This window comes from Leuresthes tenuis, unplaced genomic scaffold (assembly GCF_036924035.1).
Source record: "Leuresthes tenuis unplaced genomic scaffold, fLeuTen1.0.hap1 SCAF_34, whole genome shotgun sequence".
Classification (NCBI taxonomy): Eukaryota; Metazoa; Chordata; class Actinopteri; order Atheriniformes; family Atherinopsidae; genus Leuresthes; species Leuresthes tenuis.
The window spans coordinates 1,082,326-1,108,407 of record NW_027325388.1 but is presented as its reverse complement, the minus strand read 5'-3'; the positions used below and the strand labels follow the sequence as shown (position 1 = coordinate 1,108,407).

The following is a 26,082-nucleotide window of genomic DNA, read 5'->3' as shown; positions in this document are numbered from 1 at the left end:
CCCTCACCAATCCCAGATTCCACTGTATTAGCCTTCCCTCCACCCCACACGTCTGATCCTCATGGATTACATGAGGTAGAGCCTTCCGAAGACGACCAACTAGGACTCGAGCCACAATTTTGTAGTCCACACAGAGCAACGTGATCGGCCTATAGCTTTCCATTCGCTCCCTGTTTTGATCATGTATGGTTGGACATTCGCACCTTTTCTCACCCGCTTTTTGCAAACTATGGTCGGCCATTCACAGCTTCCTCTCCACCATACTTGTATGGTGGGATATTCACACCCACTTGCATCCGAAGACCTCCGCCCCCACTTTTGTTGATATTTAGCCGATCATTCGCACCTTACCCGCTTTTGGCAAACTATGGCCTTCTTGCAGCCAAAAACCTCTGATCTCGCTTTTGATGATGTAAGGTTGGGCATTCAGACCTTGCTTCACCTGCTTTTCACCAAATATAGTCGGACATTCACACCTTCTTGCAGCCGAACACTTCCGCTCCACCTTTTAGTTTTCTATGGGGCATTCACACCTTTTTTTACACCGCATTTTATAAAAACACCACAGGAACACCGTATTGAGGCTTTGTTCTGACCGCTCATTCGGTGTCGCGTTTCTTTCAAGCAATTCTCCTGGTTAGCCCGCACTCGGCTCGCTCCCAGAGCCGTGTTAAAGTCTGCTTCGCATTCACTCTCTTTTCTCAGCAGATTAAAGAAACTTCCATCCTGCACCGCTGTTTGCTTTTTCACAAGAGCAGAGGAGAGCGCACCGTTCCCAGCGGCACTGCAGTACCGGGTCGATGCTTGGAGTGAACGGAGCAAGCTCCTTTTTCAACTCCTATTGATAAAAATCCATTTAATATGTAGTCCTTGCATAGACATATCACATATTAAACTGATAAGTACAGATACTACACTTGATCTTAGCCAAAAGGCCGAGAAGCGATAACTGTCCACTGGTTCACGTCCGAGGGCCCTTCCTGGCACAATGCGCAATTGTAGCGGTGTTCGTTTTATGGCCATAGTGTCACTTTGCACCTCCGCCCACCCGCTGCACTGAGCACTCTTCAACCCTTTTAAATGGTATAACTTTACACTACCGCACGCTCCAGCGAGCACCATTCAAGCAACATCGGCACAGTCGCAACAAGTAAGGCGACTCTACTCAGAGAAGTCACTCTGCACAGTAACAAGATTTCTTTTGCACAGACAGAAAGGGCTTCACCCGCAAAGGTAAAGCCTGCCAAAAATAGAAACAATTCATTAGTGCTGCTCTCCACGGAAGTCTTTAGTAAAAGGCGAAAGACTTGTACATTATGAAGAGAAACCAGTGTATGATTATCCATCACTGCGGGAGCAGGGCATCAGGCTAGTTGGCATAGCCACCTTCCCCATGGTGAGCTTTGCTTGGTTGAGACGCTTGCTCCCCCCCCTTGCTCCTCGGCTGACCAAGTAGGAACAATCGGGCCCTATTCGATGGCTGCCTTGTCTTTTACTCTGTGCAAAAGACAAGGCAGCCACAAACAACACGGGAACACCGTATTGAGGCTTTGATCTGACTGCTCATTCGGTGTCGCGTTTCTTTCAAGCAATTCTCCCGGTTAGCCCGCACTCGGCTCGCTCCCAGAGCCGTGTTAAAGTCTGCTTCGCATTCACTCTCTTTTATCAGCAGATTAAAAGAAAGTTTCATCTTAGGCTCCCTGAAACTTCCATCCTGCACCGCTGTTTGCTTTTTCACAAGAGCAGAGGAGAGCGCACCGTTCCCAGCGGCACTGCAGTACCGGGTCGATGCTTGGAGTGAACGGAGCAAGCTCCTTTTTCAACTCCTATTGATAAAAATCCATTTAATATGTAGTCTCGCATAGAGGACATATCAGACATTAAACTGATAAGAACAGATACTACACTTGATCTTAGCCAAAAGGCCGAGAAGCGATAACTGTCCACTGGTTCACGTCCGAGGGCCCTTCCTGGCACAATGCGCACTTGTAGCGGTGTTCTTTTTATGGCCATAGTGTCACTTTGCACCTCCGCCCACCCGCTGCACTGAGCACTCTTCAGCCCTTTTAAATGGTATAACTTTACACTACCACACGCTCCAGCGAGCACCATTCAAGCAACAACTTTGCACTCCAGCTTCGAACATCGGCACAGTCGCAACAAGTAAGGCGACTCTAGTCAGAGAAGTCACTCTGCACAGTAACAAGATTTCTTTTGCACAGACAGAAAGGGCTTCATCCGCAAAGGTAAAGCCTGCCAAAAATAGAAACAACTCATTAGTGCTGCTCAACGTTGTACTTTGCAGTAAAAGAAAGAGCAAATCTAAAGTTTCAGGAATCCGAGAATAAGCTTACTTTCATGAGTTCTTCACGATTTCGGATTTTGCTATAAAATGAATTCCTTCACTCAAACTAAATTAAAACTGCTAAACCGCTAATCTGTTACATACAAGGCAGATGTCAAATTCACCGAAATAGGATCTAAGGGTATTTGGCCAATCGAGCTGTAGCAGCTTCGGTAAAAGAGTATAAGTTGAAGAGTTTGTGAATAAAGGTGTGCGCACACATAGTGAGTTGTAGGAAAATAGGCAGGGAGCAATGCCGGCTGGGGTATATGTTCTTGTATGTTGTCTGACTGTTTGATTTGAATGTGTTGTGTAAGTGTCCTGAAATGTTATATGTTTGGGCTGTGTGACATGCTTAATGCTTTTCAGTAGCAACCCACTTATTCATATATAGCAACTGACAACATAAGAAGTCCGGACATACTTTGATAGTAGTTGTAGAAGTATCCTTATTGATAATAGATAAACTAATTCATAGTGATAGAACAGTAGATGAACAGGTGCCTGCACATGTCTCATGAAAATAAAATGGGTGTATGATTGCTGACGGCAGAGCAATACTGCCAAACTTATGAGTTCTTGTGGCAAACTTGATTCAGTGTCTTGACGTGTATACGCTGTTTCGCTGACTTGTCACAAGAAACAAAGTGTGTTTGATAAGATCCGACCATTTTATTACGGGAGGATCAGTATGTATGGATTCTGATGTGACTGATAAACCCATTCGTATCTTAAGCATAATCTAATACGTGAGACAACGCCCTGGCACACAATCAAAAAAAAAAAGAGAGAGAGCGGTTTTGTGTCCCCACAGTCCATAATGTAGAAAAGAGAGAAAAAAGCCTTTCTGATTTGGTGTGTGTGCTCACAGTGCAGAGTGTAGAGAAAAGAGAGAAAAGAAAGCTGTTTTGGTGTCACGGGTGTTGTGACTTACACACACACATTTCTGAATTGAGAAAGGAAATTATTTTAGAGAAAGCACTAGAGTTTAGATCCCACATTTGTTGATAGGCATTCATTTAATTTTTCTTTTAATCAGTTTTAAAGTGAATACTAACTGAGAAATGAAAAAGGTGAAGAGTTTAGAAGCTTGGTTCAAGAGCAAAACTTGGTTTATGATCAGCTGAGTCTCTAAACAGAACAGCAAAGGGCTTCATCGAACATTTAAAAAAGATTCAGATTGTTAGAATATCCAGAATTTATAGGAATGGTGGTGATTACTCTTATTTTCTAGAATGGAAATAACTGCACCATGTCTGTTTTATGAATTTAAGGGGCTAAAAAGTTTTGTTCTCGTTTTTCTATGATTAACCGAATGTATGTGAGAGTCCAAACAGACAGAAGGGTTACGGCCGAGCGCTGGACCTTCCAAAAAAGATGAGACAGGCTGGACCTGTGCCATACTAGTTAAGACCTGCCTGTGGATAACAGGTTCATTAAACTCTCACATACACAAACTCACACACGTTCGCACACATACACCCATTCACACACACATTCTTGAACTTGCTGCAAGATTAAACATTTGCATTAACTGACTCCAGCAACTCTGAGTCTCATTGAGAGACTTTTCTCAACAATTGGGTCCTCAAACCAGATCTCAACGTTTTTTCCGCTTTCCAGGGTCGGAGCTGAAACCGTGCACGGGGGAGTCCAGTACTCCTAATGAAAGACCCCCTGCTGAATTGCGGTAATTAGGGGCAAGTGTCCACTGAAAGGGGGAAACAGGGACGAGATCGTACTTTTGAATCAATGGCCAGAAGCCATTGGCAGTGCAGGCATCAACAATAATGGTGTTATTTCACCCCTTAACACTTAAGGTACCTCATGCAGTGGCTGTGATATGGTTACTTAACAAAATATCTTTACCAGACATCTCTCCTACATAACAGTTCTTCTTTCACAGCCACACCTTGTTGTCGAGAGATGTGCTACACTTAATCCATCCACACTGCTACCTACCCCACAGATGGAAAGCCTCATGATTGCATGTCAGAAATAACCATCAGTGTTTTACCCAGGCCAGACTTAACTGATATACGTTATGAAAATGCAGAAATAACTATATTTATTCAACAGGTCAAGCAAAAAACCCTGATGGCACAAATGCTACAGGATTTGCAGTAGTAACAGAAACTGAAGTTTTCTTAAAACACCAACTACCAAAAAATTACTCTGTTCAAGCAGTCGAATTGGTAGCTTTAACTGAAGCTTGTAAATTAAATAACAAAAAGGTTGTTAACGTTTACACTGACAGTCAGTATGCCTTCTCAACTGTACATGTGTTAACACAGCATTGGAAAAACAGGTATGTTGACATCCACAGCTAAATGTATAAACTACAAATATTTTAGCATTATTAGATGTTATTCAATTGCCATCTACAATAGACTCGTATGAATGACCGGAAGGAAAACCATACTGCCAAAGAATTTGTTTAAATATGCTGCAGTATTGAGCCACGGACCATGTCATGTCTCAACAGGAGGGATGGAAGCAATAATGAACAAGGTTTTTACAGCATATGGTTTTACTAATTATTGAATTTTTTTTTTAGAATAAATAAATGAATAAAGTTTTGTCTAGCAGGTCAAATATGTGCAAAATACATTCCACAGGGCAATCTAAGACCAAAACGAAGATAATTCCCTAAGCCAGTGTATCTTTTTCAACATATTTGTTTGTATTTCATTATTTCATTATTGTGTAGATTTCATTGAACTAAATTAATGTTAAGGGAAACGATTCTGCTCAGTGACAACAGAGGTTTTTACCAAATGGTCTGAAATATTTCCATGTGCACAAGCAGATGCACTCTCAGTAGCAAAATCACGCGTAAAATAACTCATTTCTAGATTTGAAATTCCTGAAAAGATCTTCAGTGATAATTTGACACACTTTGTAAACTATGTCATCTCACTGATGGCAAAGAACTTAAAATAGATCTTAGAAACCACTGTGATATAGAAGGTTTCGCTAACACATTGGAATTGTTTTACTATTTACATATGCATGTGCAGTGAAGAATTGCTTGCTGCTGATAAATGCAAAGAAGAACAGCTTACACATAGATGCTCACATATAGGCTGCTGAATGCAATGAAGACCTGCTTATCCAGTAAAGTTCAATGTCAATGTGTAATATTCAATTAGGATTTGCAAAACAGTGAAGTTAAACAATGAATGGGTCCATAGTCGGTATGAGAAGACTACAGGAATATTTACCTGGGTGTACGTTCAAACAGAGATGAGAAAATTGCGATAAATTATTGTTTGTTTGTTTGTTAGTATGTATATGAATGTTATGTGTATAAACTGTGTTGAGTTGTAGTTACTCAGTAGTGTCTCAGTGAAACAACCGACGGGGGAAGCCTTGCGGTGACAACAAAAGCAGTGTTTTACTGATCAGTCAAGTTGCTCCAGTGTACTCCATACAAACTGGTTGGCTACTGAAGGGATAGAAAATGGGGAATACTTGTTTTAAAGCAAACAAGGAATTAGATGGGAAAAATACATGTTTTAACGGGACCCAGACAATATTATATAGATGTCGCCACTGAAGTAAAGAACATTTACGTGGGATGGTGTGAGGGTCCTCGTTTGGCTGACGTTCGCCGATATGCTCGCCATGCTCAGAACCAAGTTGAGACGCGTAAGACAACCAAAAGGGACAAGTGTGAAAAGGAGATGCATGTGGCAACCATGACCATGTATTACGCAGTTGGTGTAAACAGAGGACGAGGCCGAAGTCGAAGACGTGGACGTGTGGGAGAGGAGCCACGCCAGAGCTATGATCCGAATATTTGTTTTTACTGTGGCCAGACTGGACACTGGAAGAAGGACTGTCCACAGCTAAAAAGTGATGAAATTGGGCAAAAGGCTGACTGAGGGTGGGAGGCAGGTTCTGGACGTCACGCGGCAGCGGAGCCTCCACTAATGGGTGATAGCACAAACACACTCACACATTTTTCCTGCTCTGTGTAGTGAAGCAACGCTTGCCGACTGTGATTCACGTAGTAAAGTTTTGCATGCTATTTCCGTCCTAGAGCAAAGATATTTCTCTCAGAATATAGGAACTTATGTTCATCAGTAGTGACGTCAGGGGAGTTTGATTGTCCTCCAAAGTTAAGTGGAAACCACGTTTACTGTATGTCTGCATCAGGCCAGGTTGTGAAGGAGAAAATGACAATGCCCATTGCGTGTTGTCACTCCCGATGAGCTCTCCTTCAAACACTCATTTTTGTTATCAGAGTTGTGTCCCATTAACCTGATGGGCTGTGATCTCATGTGTAAATTAGGCATTATTTTAACTTCTACACCAGAGGGTGTTAAGGTTATGTTACAGCCTGACAAAGTTTTCACAGCAGTGCAGTTTGATTCATCGGCACTTACATATGCTTATGAGTGGAAACTTCCCAGCTCTCCTTTTTCACAACAACTAGTGGAAGAAGCAAAAGCGTTAGTTTCACCCCTTTCTGATTTCATGCAACCTACTGATTTGCACTGCACATCACACATTTCTTTGGGGCCTGACAATGACTATGAGAAGAAGTGAAAAAATATGTGCGCCTACTTTATTGGCTGTGTCGCTCACTCCAGAGCACTTCGATTTTTTTAATGTTTGTGGTACTCGCCCTCACATTTCCTTGGCCAAACGTACACACTGGCAGTGACAAGGTGTGGGAGAGTTTGTTGCTACATGTCAGAAATAAATGGAGTGGACTGTTTCACCTGCTGATCCAAATTTGATGTTTTCTGAACGATTGTCAGCATACAAAAAAACATTTTTGAGTACAATACATTGTCAAAGAACTGTGGACTTAATTCCTACCACAGAATCACATTTTGAAGCATGTTTTTTATCTGAAACAGATTTGTCTTCGATACCCATGTTGGCTGAAGTGCCCAATGATCTTTGGGCTAAGAGCAAATATGATGTGGGGTTGATAAAAGGCTGTGAACCAGTAATTGTCACCCCTAAATCAGACTTTTGTCCATGTAAAAAACAATACCCTTTTAAGCCTGAAGCAATTAAAGGGATTAAACCTGTTTTTCAATCTTTTCAGAAAACAGGCGTTATTGTTCCTTTTGAAAATTCACCTGTGCTTACTCCATTGTTTCCTGTTAAAAAGATTAAAGATGCTGGCCAGCCAGATGAATGGCGTTTTGTACAGGACCTCCAAGCGGTGAATGCTGCAGTTCAGCCACATGCTCCTACTGTGCCCAACCCACACACTATTTTGTCTCAAATTACATCAGATGCACAGTTTTTCTCAGTGGTTGACTTGTCGCCAGTGCACCCTGATAGCCCATTTTGGTTTGCTTTTTAGTTTGAAGGGAGATCTTGGACTTTTACCCGGTTATGCCAGGGGTACTGTGAAAGTCCCACTATTTACAATGCTGCCCTCAAAGCTAGTCTGGATTAACTTCAATCAACCACAGGCTCTGCTATTTTGCAGTATGTGGATGACATCATTTTATGTAGTCCATCTAAACAACAGTGTGAAAAAGACCAAATGACTCAAATAACTTTTTTGCTTTCAAAATTTTTCCTCTAGTGACGCTGACTTAGAGAGGGATGAAGATAATCATGTTTAATTGTTCATGTTTTGATTGTTTATCATTGGACCCTTTATTACTATGATGCCTGCATTTTAAACTCACGTTGTGTGCAAATGCAGGCTGATGTTTTACAGATAAAGTTATTATTTTCCTTGTTTCTTTTGGGTTGATTAATATAATGGTATTATTATAATCAAAAGGGAGGAATGTAATGGAAAATAATTCTTATATGCATTGTATTGAGTGTTACTGTGTATAACCTGCAAATGACCGAGCTGCAAGGTACCACCCTGCCCTGTTTTCTTAAATTCCTCTTTACAATGGTGGGCTTGTTATAATGAGATAGCTGCACTTTAGGGGGGACAGGGTTAGGCTGGTATTTACGAGTGTGTCTGGGTAACCTCAACTGATGGTTGGGGAGGAAAGTTAGAAGAACAATCAATTATACCCAAAAACAGATGACGTGATGAGCGGGCAATATAACTGTGTGTTTTTGCTTCAGTGGTCAGAGCAACTCTGTATTCTGTACTGTGTTGTTCTCTCTTGCAAGATATTATTATTAAAGTCTCTTATCTCCTCACAAGAAAATAACTGACTCCCCAAATGCAAGTGTCAGGACAAATGATCAAACTTCTCCAAGCTTCAGTCTGCAGAGAAGTACAAGACAGGGTTGCTCACTTTCTCCCTCACCTTTTGCTATTTTCATCAAACCTTTAGCAGCTGCTATCAGACAAGATAGAAATATTAAAGACATCCAACCCCAAAATATTGAGCATAAAATAAGTCTTTATGCTGATGATGTATTACTTTTCCTTCAGAACTCACAGACGTCTCTCACTCACGATCACACTCATAAATAAATTCTCAGCACTTTCTGACTACTCTATCAATTGGTCTAAGACCACAGTTCTGCCCATTAACTGTAGGGTCCAGAATATACCTGCGATCACTTTACAGTCAGGAAATATTAGATATTTAGGCATAAACATTTCCTCCAGGCTCTCAGAGCTAACAAAGCTAATTTATGTGCAATTATTAAAGACAGTAGAGGACAATCTCTCTCGTTGGAAGTCCTTACCTATATCACTTATGGGGAGAGTTACAACCATTAAAATGATGATACTACCAAAAGTTAACTATTTGTTCTCAATGATCCCAATAAAACCAACCTGCTACTTGGTTTAAGTCACTAGATTCATGCATCTCCAAATTTCCGTGGAAAAACAAACCACCACGTATTAGTTTAAAAACCCTACAGAAGACCAAGGACAGTGGTGGATTAGATTTACCTAATTTTCAGCACTATTCCTTAGCCAATAGGTTACGGTATATATCAAAATGGTTTAAACCTAGCCCAATAGATGAACATGGATAAATATAGAACAAGCATTGTGTGATAATCTGTAAATCTCTGACCTGCCACTTATTAGTCAAAACGTAAAAAATCACAAATGTTTCAAAAGCATTAACATCAGCACCTCTCTGACAGCCTGGTGGGAATTTCTTAAAATAACAAAGTCTTCACTTGTCCCGTGTAAGCTTACACCCATCTGGAACAATCCTGACATCCTGCAAAACAAAAAAATGCTAAACTTTACTCTGTGGAAGATCAAAGGAATCAAACATCTGGAACATATAATCCAAAATGGACATTTTATTTCATTTGATGAGCTCATATCACAACATGAGATAGGCAGCAATAAATTCCTAGAATATCAACAACTTAAGTCTATAATAACAAAGAAATATATCCTCCACCAACCAGACTTACAACTCCCGATTAGGGTAGCAGAATTTCTAAGCATCTGCACCCCAAAACTACTATCAAAAATATATAAATTATTGTCTAAGATAGATGACACAATGTCTCTACCGTCCTCAAAATGGGAGGCAGATTTATCCATCAGTTCTAGTCATAGCTTCTGGCCACAAATATGTTTGAACACCTTCAGAATGACTCAAAATCCTAATTTACAGCTCATACAATACAAAATTCTTCATAGAACACACTATACAGGACAAAGGATGTTCAGGATGGGTCTAACACACTCAAACATCTGCTCACATTGCACAGATAACACACCTGATGATTATGCACACGCTTTGTGGTTTTGTGCGCCTGTCCAGAAGTTGTGGCTTGAAGTCTGTGCGGACCTATCAACATGGCTAAAGTGTAGCATTCCTGCATGCCCCACACTGTGCATACTGGGTGACTTAGACAACATCAACGTGGAATTTAGCTTAGCACACATGATCCTCACAGTGTTATGTATAGCAAAGAAAACTATTCTCATGAACTGGAAAGCGAAGAACAATCTGTGTATTAACCAGTTTAGAAATTTTCTTTTAGATTATATTAGCATGGAAACAATGTCTACCTCCTCAAAACATCAATTGGCTGAATTTAATTCTCTCTGGTCCCCTCTGATTAGCTTGATCACATAGTGTTGGTGGTGGGTTGCTGTCCCGTCGCTCTGGGCGGTTGGGTGTGTGCTGGGGGGGGCTGTGTGGCTTCGGGCGTCTGGTGGTCTCTCGGGTCGTGGGGACCGGGTTGGTCATTGCTGGGGGGGACTGTGTGTCGGGCTTGGAGGGCAGTTTTGGGGGCTTGCGGGTGGGGCTGTCTTGCGGTGTGGGGCGGGGTCCCTTAGGGGCCTTGGGGTGGTGGCTGCTGGCTCTGTACCGGGTGACCGGGCCGCTCTGGCGTGGGTGGTGGAGCTGGGCCTGGACCTGGTGGCTTGCCGCTGCCTTGCGCCCGGGGCGGGGCCCTGCCTGTGCCTGGGGGGTCTGGGTTGCCCTGGACATGCCACAATATGCGTGGGTTGGTGCAGATCCTGGTGCCGGCCTTGTTGCTCTGGGAACTCCAAGGTGTCCGCAGGTGGTTATTTTTTTTAGGGTGTTGGGGCGTGCGGTGAGGGGGAGGGGGTCTGTGTGGGGGTGTGCTTTTCCCCTGTTGGGGGGGGCCTGGGTGATGGTGGGTCTCGCTGCTGCGACTGGTGTGACCGGGTGATTTGTTTGTATGTTTGTTTGATTTTTGTTGTTGTTTGTTTGTTTTTGTAGAGGTCCTCCGGGATGGGGTTGGGTTGAGTGGGGTGGGGCGGGATGGGTTCCTTCTGGGGGTACAGTAGCTCCCGGAATATGGTGACTGCAGGCCCCGAGCCTGGTGGACATCAGGCCCTCCTGCCCTGTGTTGGGTCCCAGGTAGCGGGGATGCCTATTGCAGCCAGTCTCTGGCTGCCCTCTCCGGGGTGGGAGGGACCAGGAGGATGAATTAATTATTCTGCTAGTTTATATATTGTAAACATAAACAATAAACATTTATAAAACTTCCCTTGGCAAAGCAAATCTGTTTGGCATAAAGGTATTCAGACTACAATTCTGCTGCCATAATGCACAATTCCGGATTTTGATATAAAATGAATTCCTTCACTCAAACCAAGTTAAAACTGCTTTGTCCTTCATATTTTTGCATGTCTAAATAGGTTTCAGGCATAAAATTCTTCATATTACCCTGTATGTGAAAGAAGCATACTTGTGATGGAGCAATACACTCCTTTTGGGTAACCTAAACTGATGGTTGGGGAGGAAAGTTAGAAGAACAATCAACTATCAACCAAAGACAGATGACGTGATGAGCGGGCAATATAACTGTGTGTTTTTGCTTCAGTGGTCAGAGCAACTCTGTATTCTGTACTGTGTTGTTCTCTCTTTCAAGATATTATTATTAAAGCCTCTTATCTCCTCAGAAGAAAATAACTGACTCTGTGCGTTACTAAATTTCCACCACAATTTTGGCGTCACGAACAGGATCCCTCGACTGGTGTCTCTGGACCGGATCGCAGTGCATGGCCAGCCTGGACTGAAGTAGCTGTTCCAGCCTCATACCTCCAAGGCCTTTTCTGAGAGAGAGGACTGGCAGGTCCTTTTCTTGAATACCAGCGCTGGGATCATTTTTGAAATATGATAGTCTGAGACGATAGGACTGCTTTTTAGTTTTTATTTGAATAAAAGAGTGTTTCCCGGTTGTGTCATCAGTGAGACAGAGATTTCATGGGTAAGTGAAACTTTTGAAGCAGTCCGAAGAAGTGTGAAGTACTCCGAAGAAGTGTGAGTACAGATTAAAGGTCCTCATTGGAGACGTCCTTTGAGTTTTGGTGTCACGGGTGTTGTGACTTACACACACACATTTCTGAATTGAGAAAGGAAATTATTTTAGAGGAAGCACTAGAGTTTAGATCCCACATTTGTTGATAGGCATTCATTTATTTCTTCACTTCTGATGAAGTTTCAACAATAAACAACAAACTTTGTATTATGAGAAAGAACCAGACTCATTCTTCAGGAATCCGAAAATAAGCTCTATTTTACGAGTTATGCACGAATTCGGATTCTCCTATAAAACGAATTCCTTAACTCTAACCAAGTTAAGACTGCTTTGTACTTCATATTTATTCATGTCTAATCAAGTTTCAACGATAAACAACGTTGTACTTTCTAGAATGAGAAAGAACTTCTTCAGCAATAAGCATCTCTCGACATATGACGAAATACAGATTTTGCTATAAAATTAATTCCTTCTATCAGCCTGACTTAAAACTGTTTGTCCTCCTTATTTATCCACTTCAAATCAAGTTTCAACAATTAAAAAAATGTTGTAGTTTGAGAAAAAACAACTTCATCTTAAGCAATCAGTAGGGTAAGAAAGGGTAAGAAAAGGTGCAAATGCCAACCATACATCACTAAAAGGTGGAGCGGAAGTATTCGGCTGCAAGTAGGTGCGAATGCATGACAATGTATGATCAAAAGAGGGAGCGGAGGTTTTCGGCTGCAAGGTCTGAATGTCCAACCATAATTTGTAAAAACCGGGGAAGAAAAGGCTCGAAAGCCCGACTATACACCATCAAAAGCGGGAGCGGAGGTGTTCGGCTGCAAGTAGGTGTGAATGTTCGACCATAATTTGTAAAAAGCGGGTAAGAAAAGGTTCGAATGCCCGACTATATATTAACCAAAGCAGGAGGAGAGGTCTTCGGATAAGAGTGGGTGAGAATTTACAACCATAATCTATAAAATGCGGTGAAAAAAAAGGTGTGAATACCCCATAGAACACTAAAAGGTAGAGCGGAAGTGTTCGGCTGCAAGAAGGTGTGAATGTCTGACCATAGTTTGTAAAAAGCGGGTAAGAAAAGGTTCGAATGCCCGAACATACACCATCAAAGGAGGGAGCGGAGGTGTTCAGCTGTAAGAAGGTGTGAATGTCCGACCATAGTTGGCAAAAAGCAGGTAAGAAAAGGTTAAAATACCCGATTGTACACAATCAATAGCGGGAGCAGAGTTGTTCCGCTACTAAAAGGTGTGAAAGTCCGACCATGGTTTGTAAAAAGCGGGTAAGAAAAGGTGTGAATGCCCGACAATGTATGATCAAAAGAGGGAGAGGAGGTTTTCGGCTGAAACAAGGTCTGAATGTCCATCCATATTTTGTAAAAATCTGGGAAGAAAAGGCTCGAAAGCCCGACTATACACCATCAACAGCTGGAGCGGAGGTGTTCAGCTGCAAGAAGGTCTGAATGTCCATCAATAATTGCTAGAAAACATGGAAGAGAATTTTCGAATATCAAACCGCACATGATCATAAGCGGGAGAGGAGGTGTTCAAATGCAAGAAGGTGTGAATGTCCACCCATAATTACTGCAAAATGGGTAAGAAAAGGTACGAATGCCCAACCATACATGATCCTAACAGGGAGCGGAGGTGTTTGGCTGCGACAAGGTGTATATGTCCACCCATAATTAATGAAAAGCGGGCAACAAGTAGGTTTGAATACCCATCATCAAAAGCAGGAGTGGATGTGTTCGGCTACAAGAAGGTGTGAACGTCCGACCAAAGTTTGTAAAAAGCAGTGAAGAAAAGTTTCGAATATCCAACCAAACATAATCAAAAGCGGGAGCAGAGCTGTTCGACTGCAAGTAGGTGTGAATGTCAGATCATAATTTGCAAAAAGCTGATGAGAAAGGGTGAGAATGCCCGGCTATACACCATCAAATGCGGGAGCGGAAGTGTTCGGCTGTGAGTAGGTGTGAATGTCAAACCATAATTGCTGAAAAATGTGTTAGAAAAGACTAGAATGCCGGACCATACATCATCAAAAGCGGGAAAAGTGGTGTTCGGCTGCAAGTAGGTGTGAATATACAGCCATAATTACTCACAAACCGGTAAGAAAAGGTAGTATTGCCAGACCATACATTATCAAAACAGGGAGCGGAGGTGGTTCAGCTGCAAGGTGTGAATATCTGACTAAAGTTTATAAAAAGCGGGTAAGACAAGGTGCGAATGCCTGACAATGTATGATCAAATGAGGGAGCGGAGGTTTTCGGCTGCAAGGTCTGAATGTACAACCATAATTTGTAAAAACCGGGGAAGAAAAGGCTCAAAAGCCCGACTATACACCATCAAAAGCGGGAGCGGAGGTGTTCGGCTGCAAGTAGGTGTGAATGTTCAACCATAATTTGTAAAAAGCGGGTAAGAAAAGGTTTGAATGCTCGACTATATATTAACAAAAGCAGGAGGAGAGGTCTTCGGATAAGAGTGGGTGAGAATTTCCAACCATAATCAATAAAATGCGATGAAAAAAAAGGTGTGAATACCCCATAGAACACTAAAAGGTGGAGCAGAAGTGTTCGGCTGCAAGAAGGTGTGACTGTTCGACTATATATGGTGAAAAGCAGGTGAAGCAAGGTCTGAATGCCCAACCTTACATCATCAAAAACGAGATCAGAGGTGTTTGGCTGCAAGAAGGCCATAGTTTGCCAAAAGCGGGTAAGCTGCGAATGACCGGCTAAATATCAACAAAAGTGGGGGCGGAGGTCTTCGGATGCAAGTGGGTGTGAATATTCCACCATACAAGTATGGTGGAGAGGAAGCTGTGAATGGCCGACCATAGTAAAAAGCGGGTGAGAAAAGGTGCGAATGTCCAATCATACATGATCAAAACAGGGAGCGGAGGTGTTTGGCTGCGACAAGGTGTGTATGTCCACCCATAATTAATAAAAAGCGGGCAACAAGTAGGTTTGAATACCCATCATCAAAAGCAGGAGTGGATGTGTTCGGCTACAAGAAGGTTTGAATGTCTGACCATAGTTTGTAAAAAGCGGGTAAGAAAAGGTTCGAGTGCCCGAACATACACCATCAAAAGAGGGAGCGGAGGTGTTCCGCTGTAAGACGGTGTGAATGTCCAACAATAGTTGGTAAAAAGCGGGTAAGAAAAGGTTAAAATACCCGACTGTACACAATCAATAGCGGGAGCGGAGTTGTTCCGCTACAAGAAGGTGTGAAAGTCCGACCATGGTTTGTAAAAAGCGGGTAAGAAAAGGTGCGAATGCCCGACAATGTATGATCAAAAGAGGGAGTGGAGGTTTTCGGCTGCAAGAAGGTCTGAATGTCCAACCATAATTTGTAAAAACCGGGGAAGAAAAGGCTCGAAAGCCCGACTATACACCATCAAAAGTGGGAGCGGAGGTGTTCAACTTCAAGACGGTCTGAATGTCCATCAATAATTGCTAGAAAACATGAAAGAAAATTTTCAAATATCAAACTGCACATGATCATAAGCAGGAGAGGAGGTGTTCAGCTGCAAGAAGGTGTGAATGTCTACCCATAATTACTGAAAAATGGGTAAGAAAAGGTGCGATTGCCTAACCATACATCATCAAAAGAGGGAGCGGAGGTGTTCCGCTGTAAGACTGTGTGAATGTCCGACCATAGATGGTAAAAAGCGGGTAAGAAAAGGTTAAATTACCCGACTGTACACCATCAAAAGAGGGAGCGGAGTTGTTCAGCTAAGAGAAGGTGTGAAAGTCCGACCTTGGTTTGTAAAAAGCGGGTAAGAAAAGGTTCGTATGCCCGAATATACACCATCAAAAGCGGAAGCGGAGGTGTTCGGCTGCAAGATATTGTGAACGTCCGACCAAAGTTTGTAAAAAGCAGTTAAGAAAAGGTTCGAATATCTAACCAAACATAAGAATGAGTCTTTTCCGCTGTAGAATGCCCGACTATAGACCATCAAATGCGGGAGCGGAGGTGTTCGGCTCTGAGTAGGTGTGAATGTCCGACCATAATTGCTGAAGAATGTGTTAGAAAAGGTAAGAATGCTGGACCATACATCATCAAAAGCGGTAGAGGTGGTGTTCGGCTGCAAAAAGGTGTGACTGTTCGACTAAAGTTTGTAAAAAGTGGGTAAGACAAGGTGCGAATGCCTGACAATGTATGATCAAAAGCGGGAGCGGAGGTGTTCAGCTGCAAGAAGGTCTACATGTCCATCAATAATTGCTAGAAAACATGAAAGAAACTTTTCGAAAATCAAACCGCACATGATCATAAGTGGGATAGGAGGTGTTCAGCTGCAAGGTGTGAATGTCCACCCATAATTCCTGAAAAATGGGCAAAAAAAGGTGTGAATGCCCAACCATACATCATCAAAAGCAGGAGTGGAAGTGTTCGGCAACAAGAAGGTGTGAACGTCCAACCAAAATATGTAAAAAGAAGTTAAGAAAAGGTTCGAATATCCAACCAAACATAATCAAAAGCGGGAGCAGAGCTGTTCGACTGCAAGTAGGTGTGAATGTCAGATCATAATTTGCAAAAAGCTGATGAGAAAGGGTGAGAATGCCCGACTATACACCATCAAATGCGGGAGCGGAGTTGTTCGGCTGTGAGTAGGTGTGAATGTCCAGCCATAATTACTCACAAACGGGTAAGAAAAGGTAGTATTGCCAGACCATATATGATCAAAACAGGGAGCGGAGGTGGTTCAGCTGCAAGAAGGTTTGAATGTCAAAGTAAAGTTCAAATATATTAACAAAAGCGGGAGGAGAGGTCTTCGGATGAAAGTGGTTGAAAATTTCCAACCATAATGTATAAAATGCGGTGAAAAAAAAGGTGTGATAGAACACTAAAAGGTGGAGCGGAAGTGTTCGGCTGCAAGAAGGTGTGAATGTCCGACTATATTTGGTGAAAAGCAGGTGAAGCAAGGTCTGAATGCCCAACCTTACATCATCAAAAGCGAGATCAGAGTTGTTTGGCTGCAAGAAGGCCATAGTTTGCCAGAAGCGGGTAAGGTGCGAATGTCCGACTAAATATCAACAAAATTTGGGGCGGAGGTTTTCGGATGCAAGTGGGTGTGAATATCCCACCATACAAGTATGGTGGAGAGGAAGCTGTGAATAGCCGACCATAGTTTGGAAAAAGCGGGTAAGAAAAGGTTTGAATGCCCGAACATACACCATCAAAAGAGGGAGCGGAGGTGTTCCGCTGTACGAAAGTGTGAATGTCCAACCATACTTGGTAAAAAGCGGGTAAGAAAAGGTTAAAAATACCCGACTGTACACAATCAATAGCGGGAGCGGATGTGTTCGGCTACAAGAAGGTGTGACAGTCCGACCATGGTTTGTAAAAAGCGGGTAAGAAAAGGTGCGAATGTCCGACAATGTATGATCAAAAGAGAGAGCGGAGGTTTTCGGATACACGAAGGTTTGTATGTCCTACCATAGTTTGTAAATAGCGGGTAAGAAAAGGTTCGAATGCCCGACTATACACCATAAAAAGCGGGAGCGGAGGTGTTCCGCTGTAAGACGGTGTGAATGTCCGACCATAGTTGGTAAAAAGCGGGTAAGAAAAGGTTAAAATACCCGACTGTACACAATCAATAGCGGGAGCGGAGTTGTTCGGCTACAAGAAGGTGTGAAAGTCCGACCATGGTTTGTAAAAAGCAGTTAAGAAAAGGTTCGAATATCCAACCAAACATAATCAAAAGCGGGAGCAGAGCTGTTCGACTGCAAGTAGGTGTGAATGTCCAGCCATAATTACTCACAAACGGGGGAAGAAAAGGTAGTATTACCAGACCATACATGATCAAAACAGGGAGCGGAGGTTCAGCTGCAAGGTGTGAATGTCTGACTATAGTTTGTAAAAAGCGGGTAAGACAAGGTGCGAATGCCCAACAATGTATGATCAAAAGAGAGAGCGGAGGTGTTCGGCTGCAAGGTCTGAATGTCCAACCATAATTTGTAAAAACCGGGTAAGAAAAGGCTCGAAAGCCCGACTATACATCATCAAAAGCGGGAGCGGAGGTGTTCAGCTGCAAGAAGGTGTGAATGTTCGACTAAAGTTTGTAAAAAGCTGGTAAGACAAGGAGCGATGTCCCTTCATTGTATAATCAAAAGCGAGAGCGGAGGTGTCCAGCTGTGAGTAGGTGTGAATGTCCGACCATAATTGCTGAAAAATGTGTTAGAAAAGGTAAGAATACTGGACTATACATCATTAAAAGCGGGAGAGGTGGTGTTCGGCTGCAAGAAGGTGTGAAAGTCCGACAATGGTTTGTAAAAAGCGGGTAAAAAAAGGTTCGAATGCCCGAATATACATCATCAAAAGCGGAAGCGGAGGTGTTCGGATGCAAGAAGGTGTGAACGTCCGACCAAAGTTTGTAAAAAGCAGTGAAAAGTGAGAAAAAGCATTTCGTGAGTTCTGCATGATTTGGGATTTTGCTTATAAAATGCATTACTTCACTCAAACTATGTTAAAACTGATTTGTCCTTCATATTTACCATGTCTAGAAATATTTAAACAACGTTGTTTTTTTGTTTAAATCTATCGAGACATTGATAAATATGAAGGTAAAAGCCGTTTTAACATAGTTTGAGTGAAGGAATTGATTTTATAGATAAAATCCCAAATCATGCAGAACTCCTCAAAAGGGGCGTATGGCTTAATCACAAGTGTGGTTCTTTCTCATTCAGGGTAGTATGAGGAAGTTTATGCTTGAAATATATGTAGAAATGGGTACATATGAAGGACAAAGCAGTGTTAACTTAGTTTGAGTGAAGGAATTCATTTTATACATAAAATCCCAAATCATGCAGAACGTATGAAAAGAAGCTTATTCTCGGATTCCTGATCCTTCAGTTTTGCTCTTTCTTCTACTGCAAAATACAATGTTGTTCTTTGTTGAAGTCGATCTAGACATTGATAAATATGAAGGAAAAAGCAGTTTTAACTTGGTTTGAGTGAATGAATTCATTTTATACATAAAATCCGAAATCGTGCAGAACTCATGAAAATAAGCTTATTCTCGGATTCCTAAAACTTTTGATTGGCTCTTTCTTTTATTGAAAAGTACAACGTGGTTTTTTTGTTTAAATCTATCGAGACATTGATAAATATGAAGGTAAAAGCCGTTTTAACATAGTTTGAGTGAAGGAATTAATTTTATAGATAAAATCCCAAATCATGCAGAACTCCTCAAAAGGGAGGTATGGCTTAATCACAAGTGTGGCTCTTTCTCATTCAGGGTAATATGAGGAAGTTTATGCTTGAAATATATGTAGAAATGGGTACATATGAAGGACAAAGCAGTGTTAACTTAGTTTGCGTGAAGAAATTCATTTTATACATAAAATCCGAAATCGTGCAGAACTCATGAAAATAAGCTTATTCTCGGATTCCTAAAACTTTTGATTTGCACTTTCTTTTACTGCAAAGTACAACGTTGTTTTTTGTTGAAATCTATCTAGACATTGATAAATACCAGCCGAAACTCTGCTGCCACTTTTGATAATTTATGGTTGGGCATTCTTACCTTTTCTTACCCGCTTTTTACAAATTATGATCTTACATTCACACCTACTTGCAGTCGAACACCTTCTCATCCACTTATGATCATGTGCGGTTGGGCTTTCGCACCTTTTCTTACCCATTTTTCAGTAATTATGGGTGGATATTCAGACCTTCTTGCAGCTGTAAACCTCCGCACCTCTTTTGATCATACATTGTCGGGCATTCACACCTTGTCTTACCCGCTTTTTACAAACTTTAGTCGGACATTCAAACCTTCTTGCAGCTGAACCACCTCCGCTCCCTGTTTTGATCATATATGGTCTGGCAATAGTACCTTTTCTTACCCGTTTGTGAGTAATTATGGCTGGACATTCACACCTTCTTGCAGCCGAACACAACCTCTCCCGCTTTTGATGATATATGGTCCGGCATTCTTACCTTTTCTAACACATTTTTCAGTATTCGAACCTTCTCTTACCCGCTTTTTACAAACCATGGTTGGACTTTCATACCTTCTTGTAGCTGAACAACTCCACTCCTGCTTTTGATGATTTATGGTTGGACATTCGCATCTTTTCCTACCCATTTTTCAGTAATTATGGGTGGATATTCACATCTTCTTGCAGCTGAACACCTCCTCTCCCGCTAATGATCATGTAAGGTTTGATATTCGAAAATTTTCTTTCATGTTTTAAAGCAATTATTAATGGACATTCACACCTACTTGCAGCCGAACACCACCTCTCCCGCTTTTGATGATGTATGGACCGGCATTCTTACCTTTTCTAACACATTTTTCAGCAATTATGGTTGGAGAATCACACCTACTCACAGTCGAACAACTCCGCTACCGCATTTGATGGTGTATAGTCGGGATTTCTCACCCTTTCTCATCAGCTTTTTGCAAATTATTCTCTGACAGTCACACCTACTTGCAGTCAAACAGCTCTGCTCCCGCTTTTGATTATGTTTGGTTAGATATTCGAACCTTTTCTTAACTGCTTTTTTACAAACTTTGGTCGGACGTTCACACCTTCTTGCAGCCGAACACCTACGCTTCCGGTTTTGATAGTGTATATTCGGGCATACGAACCTTTTCTTACCCGCTTTTTACAAACCATGGTCGGACTTTCACACCTTCTCTTAGCTGAACAACTCCGCTCCCTCTTTTGATTGTGTACAGTCGGGTATTTTAACCTTTTCTTACCCGCTTTTTACCAACTATGATCGGACATTCACACCGTCTTACAGCGGAACACCTCCGCTCCCTCTTTTGATGGTGTATGTTCGGGCATTCGAACCTTTTCTTACCCGCTTTTACAAACCAGGGTCGGACTTTCACACCTTTTAGTAGCCGAACAACTCCGCTCCCGCTATTGATTGTGTACAGTCGGGTATTTTAACCTTTTCTTACCCGCTTTTTACCAACTATGGTCGGACATTCACACCGTCTTACAGCGGAACACCTCCTCTCCCGCTTATGATCATGTACGGTTTGATATTCGAAAATTTACTTTCTTGTTTTAAAGCAATTATTGATGGACATTCAAACCTTCTTTTTGATTGTGTATAGTCGGGCTTTCGAGCCTTTTCTTCCCGGTTTTTACAAACCATGGTGTGACTTTCACACCTTCTTGTAGCCAAACAACTCCGCTCCCGCTATTGATTTTGTACAGTCGGGTATTTTAACCTTTTCTTACCCGCTTTTTACCAACTATGGTCGGACATTCACACCGTCTTACAGCGGAACACCTCTGCTCCCGCTTTTGATGGTGTATAGTCGGGCTTTCGAACCTTTTCTTACCCGCTTTTTACAAACTATGGTGGGACATTCAAACCTTCTTGTATCCGAAAACCTCCGCTCTCTCTTTTGATCATATATTGTCGGACATTCGCACCTTTTCGTACCCGCTTTTTACAAACCATGGTCGGACTTTCACACCTTTTAGTAGCCAAACAACTCCGCTCCCGCTATTGATTGTGTACAGTCGGGTATTTTAACCTTTTCTTACCCGCTTTTTACCAATTATGGTCGGACATTCACACCTTCTTTCGGCGGAACACCTCCGCTCCCTGTTTTGATCATTTATGGTCTGGCAATACTACCTTTTCTTACCCGTTTTTAGGTAATTATGGCTGGACATTCACAGCTTCTTGCAGCCGAACACCTCTTCTCCCGCTTTTGATGATGAATTGTCCGGCATTCTTACCTTTTCTAACACATTTTTCAGCAATTATTGTCGGTCATTCACACCTTTCTCATCAGCTTTTTGCAAATTATGATCTGACATTCACACCTACTTGCAGCCGAACACCTCGGCTTCCGCTTTTGATGGTGTATATTTTGGCATTCGAACCTTTTCTTACCCGCTTTTTACAAACCATGGTCGGACTTTCACACCTTCTTTTAGCCGAACAACTCCGCTCCTGCTATTGATTGTGTAGAGTCGGGTAATTTAACCTTTTCTTACCCGCTTTTTACCAACTATGGTCGGACATTCACACCTTCTTACAGCGAAACACCTCCGCTCCCTCTTTTGATTGTGTATGTTCGGGCATTCGAACCTTTTCTTACCCGCCTTTTACAAACTATGGTCGGACATTCAAACCTTCTTGTGGCCGAACACATCCACTTCTGCTTTTGATGATGTATAGTTGGGCATTCATACCTTTTCTTACCCATTTTTCAGTAATTATTGGTGGACATTCAGACCTTCTTGCAGCTGAATACCTCCGCTCCCGCTTTTGATGGTGTATAGTCGGGCTTTGGAGGCTTTTCTTCAACGGTGTTTACAAATTATGGTTGGAAATTCAGACCTTGCAGCCTAAAATCTCCGCTCCCTCTTTTGATCATACATTGTGGGGCATTCGCACCTTGTCTTACCCGCGTTTTACAAACCATGGTCGGACTTTCACACCTTCTTGTAGCCGAACAACTCCGCTCCCGCTATTGATTGTGTACAGTCGGGTTTTTTAACCTTTTCTTACCCACTTTTTACCAACTACGGTCGGACATTCACACCTTCTTATGGCGGAACACCTCCGCTGCCTCTTTTGATGGTGTATGTTCGGGCATTTCAACCTTTTCTTACCCGCTTTTTACAAACTATGGTCGGACATTCACACCTACTTGCAGCCGAACACCTCGGCTTCCGCTTTTGATGGTGTATATTTTGGCAATCGAACCTTTTCTTACCCGCTTTTTACAAACCATGGTCGGACTTTCACACCTTCTTTTAGCCGAATAACTCCGCTCCCGCTATTGATTGTGTAGAGTCGGGTATTTTAACCTTTTCTTACCCGCTTTTTACCAACTATGGTCGGACATTCACACCTTCTTACAGCGGAACACCTCCGCTCCCTCTTTTGATGGTGTATGTTCTGGCATTCGAACCTTTTCTTACCGACTTTTTACAAACTATGCTCGGACATTCACACCTTCTTGCAGCGAAACACCTCCGCTCCCTCTTTTGATTGTGTATGTTCGGGCATTCAAACCTTTTCTTACCCGCCTTTTACAAACTATGGTCGGACATTCAAACCTTCTTGTGGCCGAACACATCCACTTCTGCTTTTTATGATGTATAGTTGGGCATTCACACCTTTTCTTACCCATTTTTCAGTAATTATTGGTGGACATTCAGACCTTCTTGCAGCTGAACACCTCTGCTCCCGCTTTTGATGGTGTATAGTCGGGCTTTCGAGGCTTTTCTTCAACGGTGTTTACAAATTATTGTTGGAAATTCAGACCTTGCAGCCGAACACCTCCGCTCCCTCTTTTGATCATACATTGTCGGGCATTCGCACCTTGTCTTACCCGCGTTTTACAAACCATGGTCGGACTTTCACACCTTCTTGTAGCCGAACAACTCCGCTCCCGCTATTGATTGTGTACAGTCGGGTATTTTAACCTTTTCTTACCCGCTTTTTACCAATTATGGTCGGACATTCACACCGTCTTACAGCGGAACACCTCCGCTCCCTCTTTTGATGGTGTATGTTCGGGCATTCGAACTTTTTCTTACCCACTTTTTACAAACTATGGTCGGACATTCAAACCTTCTTGTAGCAGAACACATCCACTTCTTCTTTTGATGATGTATGGTTGGGCATTCGCACCTTTTCTTACCCATTTTTCAGGAATTATGGGTGGACATTCACACCTACTTGCAGTCGAACAGCTCTGCTCCCACTTTTGATTGTTTGGTTGGATATTCGAACCTTTTCTTAACTGCTTTTTACAAACTACGGTCGGACATTCACACCTTCTTATGGCGGAACACCTCCGCTGCCTCTTTTGATGGTGTATGTTCGGGCATTTCAACCTTTTCTTACCCGCTTTTTACAAACTATGGTCGGACATTCACACCTACTTGCAGCCGAACACCTCGGCTTCCGCTTTTGATGGTGTATATTTTGGCAATCGAACCTTTTCTTACCCGCTTTTTACAAACCATGGTCGGACTTTCACACCTTCTTTTAGCCGAATAACTCCGCTCCCGCTATTGATTGTGTAGAGTCGGGTATTTTAACCTTTTCTTACCCGCTTTTTACCAACTATGGTCGGACATTCACACCTTCTTACAGCGGAACACCTCCGCTCCCTCTTTTGATGGTGTATGTTCTGGCATTCGAACCTTTTCTTACCGACTTTTTACAAACTATGCTCGGACATTCACACCTTCTTGCAGCGAAACACCTCCGCTCCCTCTTTTGATTGTGTATGTTCGGGCATTCAAACCTTTTCTTACCCGCCTTTTACAAACTATGGTCGGACATTCAAACCTTCTTGTGGCCGAACACATCCACTTCTGCTTTTTATGATGTATAGTTGGGCATTCACACCTTTTCTTACCCATTTTTCAGTAATTATTGGTGGACATTCAGACCTTCTTGCAGCTGAACACCTCTGCTCCCGCTTTTGATGGTGTATAGTCGGGCTTTCGAGGCTTTTCTTCAACGGTGTTTACAAATTATTGTTGGAAATTCAGACCTTGCAGCCGAACACCTCCGCTCCCTCTTTTGATCATACATTGTCGGGCATTCGCACCTTGTCTTACCCGCGTTTTACAAACCATGGTCGGACTTTCACACCTTCTTGTAGCCGAACAACTCCGCTCCCGCTATTGATTGTGTACAGTCGGGTATTTTAACCTTTTCTTACCCGCTTTTTACCAATTATGGTCGGACATTCACACCGTCTTACAGCGGAACACCTCCGCTCCCTCTTTTGATGGTGTATGTTCGGGCATTCGAACTTTTTCTTACCCACTTTTTACAAACTATGGTCGGACATTCAAACCTTCTTGTAGCAGAACACATCCACTTCTTCTTTTGATGATGTATGGTTGGGCATTCGCACCTTTTCTTACCCATTTTTCAGGAATTATGGGTGGACATTCACACCTACTTGCAGTCGAACAGCTCTGCTCCCACTTTTGATTGTTTGGTTGGATATTCGAACCTTTTCTTAACTGCTTTTTACAAACTTTGGTCGGACATTCACACCTTCTTGCAGCCGAACACCTCCGCTTCCGCTTTTGATGGTATATATTCGGGCATTCGAACCTTTTCTTACCCGCTTTTTACCAACTATGGTCGGACATTCGCACCATCTTACAGCGGAACACCTCCGCTCCCTCTTTTGATGGTGTATGTTCGGGCATTCGCACCTTTTCTTACCTGCTTTTTACAAACTTTGGTCGGACGTTCACACCTTCTTGCAGCCGAACACCTCCGCTTCCGCTTTTGATGGTATATATTCGGGCATTCGAACCTTTTTTTACCCGCTTTTTACCAACTATGGTCGGACATTCGCACCATCTTACAGCGGAACACCTCTACTCCCGCTTTTGATGATGAATGGTCTGGCATTCTTACCTTTTCTAACACATTTTTCAGCAATTATTGTCGGTCATTCACACCGTCATTGGAGACGTCCTTTGAGTGAAGGAATATATTTCCCCATTCCAAGTCTGAGAATGGGAAACAGTAGTGAAAAAATATGTGCGCCTACTTTATTGGCTGTGTCGCTCACTCCAGAGCAATTCGATTTTTTTAATGTTTGTGGTGCTCGCCCTCACATTTCCTTGGCCAAACCTACACACTGGCATTGACAAGGTGTGGGAGAGTTTGTTGCTACATGTCAGAAAGAAACAGATTGGACCGTTTCACCTGCTGATCCAAATTTGATGTTTTCTGAACGATTGTCAGCATACAAAAAAACATTTTTGAGTACAATGCATTGTCAAAGAACTGTGGAATTAATTCCTACCACAGAATCACATTTTTCAGCAACTTTTGTTGGTCATTCACACCTTTCTCATCAGCTTTTTGCAAATTATGATCTGACATTCACACCTACTTGCAGCCGAACACCTCGGCTTCCGCTTTTGATGGTGTATATTTTGGCATTCGAACCTTTTCTTACCCGCTTTTTACAAACCATGGTCGGACTTTCACACCTTCTTTTAGCCGAACAACTCCGCTCCCGCTATTGATTGTGTAGAGTCGGGTATTTTAACCTTTTCTTACCCGCTTTTTACCAACTATGGTCGGACATTCACACCTTCAACA

The 26,082-nt window shown here is 42.4% G+C and overlaps 3 non-coding genes across 3 annotated transcripts; all 3 read right to left on the bottom strand.

Moving 5' to 3' along the window:
* Positions 1-759: 759 nt before the first annotated feature.
* On the bottom strand, positions 760-947 carry LOC140285332 (U2 spliceosomal RNA). The gene has a single exon (XR_011910424.1). It is a non-coding gene; the product is annotated as a U2 spliceosomal RNA (small nuclear RNA).
* A 275-nt stretch (positions 948-1,222) lies between these two features.
* LOC140285279 (U5 spliceosomal RNA) lies at positions 1,223-1,336 on the bottom strand. The gene has a single exon (XR_011910374.1). It is a non-coding gene; the product is annotated as a U5 spliceosomal RNA (small nuclear RNA).
* A 411-nt stretch (positions 1,337-1,747) lies between these two features.
* On the bottom strand, positions 1,748-1,937 carry LOC140285336 (U2 spliceosomal RNA). The gene has a single exon (XR_011910427.1). It is a non-coding gene; the product is annotated as a U2 spliceosomal RNA (small nuclear RNA).
* Between the last annotated feature and the right edge of the window lie 24,145 nt (positions 1,938-26,082).